General features: G+C 51.0%; 1 non-coding gene across 1 annotated transcript; it reads right to left on the bottom strand.

Moving 5' to 3' along the window:
• Positions 1-589: 589 nt before the first annotated feature.
• Positions 590-683, bottom strand: TRNAI-UAU. The gene is made up of 2 exons: positions 646-683; positions 590-625 (listed from the first exon to the last, which is right to left on the bottom strand). It is a non-coding gene; the product is annotated as a tRNA-Ile (tRNA).
• Positions 684-4530: the final 3847 nt, after the last annotated feature.

The raw sequence follows: 4530 nt of genomic DNA, 5'->3' as shown, positions 1-4530 counted from the left end.
TAAGGTCTAGGTGAGACTATTACTATATAAACGGGTCAAACAGGAAGTGGAAGGAGAAATTGGAATCATGCTAATGGAGGGGGGATGGGAATAGGGAACAGGGACACAGGCAAGGCTCTGCGGTGTCAGAGCTGGGAAGGGGGACACTGGGGAGCAGACTCTGTCGGTCTATAGAGATAAGCCCGACTGGTGTGAAGGGCTTTGGAATCTGCTGGCTTGGAAACTAACCCCAGTAAACATCCCTTTGTCTGCGCTTCCGACTTCTGGCCTTTTGCTGCTTATTGATTGTGTGACAAGAGCCAGGGAAGTGGGCAGGGGAAGGGAAAGCCCTGTAACAATGGTTCCTTGCTCCTCTCCCTCCAGGCTCAGGGGTCAAGGATGAGCAGGACTCCAGGCTCTGCTTGAGGGATCCTGGCACAGGGGCTGGTGGGGGAGAAAGGATGGTAGATTCTCATCTGCGCTCTGGAGAGGAGGTAATAAATGAAGGGGGCATTTTTGACTCCTCCCCTCCTCAGTGTCCCCAGGGCTGGAAGTCTACATTACGCAGGGGAAAATGAGGGGGTGATGCCACTTGGTTAATGAAAACCAGTGCTCCAGGTGAGGTTTGAACTTACAACCTCAGCATAACTCCTCTCAGCACTGCCCTATAAGTACTGTGCACTAACCAATTGCGCCACTGGAGCACCTGTAAGTTAGGCTTCTCCGAGACCCCTAGGTTGATACAGGCAAGAGCTAGGGGCTGTGTGTGAGCAGGGGTAGGTCAGGGTGCAGGCAGGGGGTAGCTAGGGGCTGTTTGTAGGCAGGATGGAGCTCAGGGTGCTGGGAGGAGGGTAGCTAGGGGCTGTGTGCAGGCAGGGGGGAGGGTGGCTAGAGGCTACTCCAGAGATATACAGAAGAAGCCTCGTGCTGCCCACAGTCCTTGCACCCAGGGCGCCCCGTGGGAAGATGAGCCGCTGGGACACCAAACGGATCCATGTCCAGGGATGTGACAGGCTCCTTCCATGAGCACAAAGCAGCAAACCCCGCAATGGCCCCAGCTCCCCATGGCACGGAGGGCGAGCGGTGGCAGGGGAAGGCAGGGCACACAGGGCTGGCTCGGGGCTTTGCCAGCGTGAACAGCGGGGAGATGGCAGGCAGCTGGCAAAGGGGAGCCCAGGGCCAGCTGTTAGGATGTGGATTTTCACGCCTGTCTGGAAAGGCCTAGACGTTAACAATGCAGGTAGATGATTCTCATGTTGCTAGTCACAGAGGTAGGGAAAACAGAATCACAATCACTGTTTGCCGGTGTAAGGGCTTCTCTTACTGGGACAGTCTGAGGCCCTGCTCTTTGGCTACGCCGCAGGGGCCGCCATAGGCTGGGAAGCAAACGGTCACGTCCTCACCAGTCACACTGAAATAAGGTGCTATTGGGCTGTTGGGAATACAGTCCTGTCCTGACAATGCCCAGCACCACCAGGTAAAGATGGTTAAAGAAAACTGAGTTTGGTAGCGTCCTGTCTGGCAAGAACTCACCTATCAATAGCAGGGCTGTGACACCCTCATTACTGTGTTGTTCTATCACTGTAGTCCCCACTTCCCTATTGTTTGTCTGTATAATCGGTGTCTGGGTCTGTGATTGTTTCTGTCAGCTGTAGAATTAATTTTGTTGGGTGTAACCCAATTAAGGTGGTGGGACATAACTGGTTAGATAATGGTGTTAGGGTTGGTTAGTTACATTTCAGTAAAATGAGTGGTTAGGTCTAGCTAAGCAGAACTCAAGTTTTACTATATAGTCTGCAGTCAGTCAGGATGTAAGGGGGGGGAATTGGCATCATGTTTTGCTAAGGGGGGGAAATGGGAACAGGGACACAGGCAAGGCTCTGTGGTGTCAGAGCTGGGACTGGGACACTGAGGAAGGAAACTGGAATCGTTGCTTGCTGGAAGTTCAACCCAATAAACATCTAATTGTTTGCACCTTTGGACTTTGGGTATTGCTGCTCTCTGTTTACACGAGAAGGACCAGGGAATGGGAGGGTGAAAGGATAAGCCCCCTAACACTAGCTAACATCTAACACATTTGAACCTCTTCTTTTCACACCGTTGCTCATTCTCAGGTTCTTCTTCGTTTCCAGACAGATCCATTCTCTTCCAGGACGGCCTTGCTCTTTCTGTCTGTTTCACTCATGGATGTTTTGGAGTAAACACTCCCCTTCCCTCTAGTCTCAGACAAACACTAGTATGAACTGTTTGCTGCTGATGGGTCTAGAAAGCATTTGTGGAGTGGAAGATGCCATTTCTGGGGGATTGTTCCCAAGCTGCAGTACTTTGTGTTGAAACATCTCCCAGCTTCCTTGGTGAAAATAACACCAAGGTTTCTTTGCAATACACAAGAGGAAAGGAGCTTTTCAACCCAGGTGGGAATTGAACTCACAATCTTTGGCTTAGGAAGCCAATGCCTTATCCATTAGGCCACTGGGGCTCTGAAAAAAGGGGTGGAAATTCCCTCTCAGGATTGCACATTCCTCACATTCATTCAGAAGCCAAATACCCCATTTAAGGGCCTTACAGAAACGTCTGCATCCCCTGTCAGCGAGGCAACTGGGCAGGTCCCTGACAGAGCTGAGCACCACCTTTCTGCCAGCCATCTTTAGAGAAGAACCCCACCCTACAGTCACCCCTCCCTCCTTCAGCACCTCCACGGCTGTGGCTCTGAGTGGCAGTAGGATGATTAGGGGGCGAATCCGGGGCTGGAAGGGGGGTAAGGTCGGCCTGTAAGAAGTAACCAGGTGGGGCAGACCCAGGGGGAGGCTGTGGGCTGCTGGTTGGTTGTTGGGATCCGAGCTCTAGATCAAAGCTGCACAGTGACCTGACACCCAGGGTTATAGGGCCGACATAGTGACCCCCTTACTGGCCTCGGTGACCCCCAAACCCTTGTTACTAAGGGCATTGAGGAGTCTCTGTCCATTAATAACTTCTGGGAGCTCCCCAGCAGGCTGCGGGCGTCAGCCGCCTCCTGCCACACAGGTCAGACTCTTGGTGCTGTGCCAGCCACCCCCTCGCTTGCAGGCCCAGTGAAGGAAGCAGAAGGCCCGGTGCTGGCAGAAGAGGGTTTTGATTAATCGACCTCTGTGTTATGGGCACAGGACGCTTCCACTGTGTCCCTCTGCTGGCTTTTTTTCAGCAGCGCCTAGCGGCCCTGGCTCCAGGCTAGTGCCTGGTGAGCTCTGGCACTGGCAGGAAGCCCTGCAGGGTGAGAGAGAAATGGACGAGTCACGCCGGCTCAAAGACGCCTCCCTCCCACTTCCCTGTATGCTGTGCAAAGCTCTTGGCCTGCCTCATGCCTCATGCCTCATGCCTCATGCCTCATGCCTTGGTGAGTTTTAACGTTCGGTGTTTTGGAATCTTTGCCACAATCTAGTTGAAGCAGGGTCAGTATGAAGTCTGCCCTGCCATCTGTTGGTGATCTGTCGTCAAGGCCTTTTGGGGCTGATATCATTTGGCATGGTTACACCCACCCCGGATTGCATGATGGGAGTGCTTGTCCAAACGGTGATTTCAGCTGCTGTGGGATTCCCAGTCTCTTTGTTATTGGGGCAGGAGTAATCCAGTGTATTTTCCTGTTGTTAGTACTTGAACCTGCATGGAGACACCCGAGTGGGTGTCATGTCCATTACTTTAACAAGGGGTAGTTGATTATTTTATCAAGATCCAAATTTCTTGGTCAAGGTCTAGTCAATGTCTAGATACCAGAGAAAATAATACACTGATGTTATTAAGAAGAATATAGAAAGAATTTTGCAGTCACTATAGGTATAACTATGATGATTGTTTTATGTTTCACTCTTTACATCTGACACCACCACTGCCTTTCCCTTTAGTCTTGTAGTTTACCAAGGGTAAAACTACACATCACTTCAGATACGAGGGAGTGTTTGTGTTCATTCCTGCTAGCTACACAGGGGTTTGACGTAGCTGCTTTCAATCCTCCAGCTCTGCTAGGATAAGTAGCATTTCAGGCTGTCACTGAACTGAAGAAGGGAGATCATTTTTTGACAGGTTATGACTCCTCTTAAAGGTGTTTGTGTGGCTGGCAGCCCTGGTTCCCAGGTGTCTCCTGAGGGAAGAAAGTTTCTGTGCAAAATACTAAAACTTTTAACAGAGAGGAGGGAAAGGCGATGGCCACATGATGGGGCCAGTATGTACCACAACATGGTTCTTTTATGTGGGATGACTCTGAACACTGACTGATCTCCACTCCCTTGTGTTTGAAGAGATGTTTAGTTGTGCACTTGGGAACCTGTAAGGCTGAAGCAATTTTATGGATGGTGACACTAGGACTGAAGGGTTATTTAATGTTGTAGAAATTGTTAAAAACACTGAGCTTAAACGGGAACTGCCTGTTATTAAAGGCTGGTTTCCCCAGGTCAGTTCCATAAGCTCTGCTAGAAACACCCTGGCTTCTCTCCTGCCTCGGTGGGAACTGGAGGGAATCGTCCCCTGCTGCCCTTGGCTCCAGGCTGGTTTTTCTGGGGAGAGGACGTGGAATTGGTT

This window comes from Mauremys mutica, unplaced genomic scaffold (assembly GCF_020497125.1).
Source record: "Mauremys mutica isolate MM-2020 ecotype Southern unplaced genomic scaffold, ASM2049712v1 Super-Scaffold_100237, whole genome shotgun sequence".
Classification (NCBI taxonomy): Eukaryota; Metazoa; Chordata; order Testudines; family Geoemydidae; genus Mauremys; species Mauremys mutica.
This window is presented reverse-complemented; position numbering and strand designations above follow the sequence as displayed.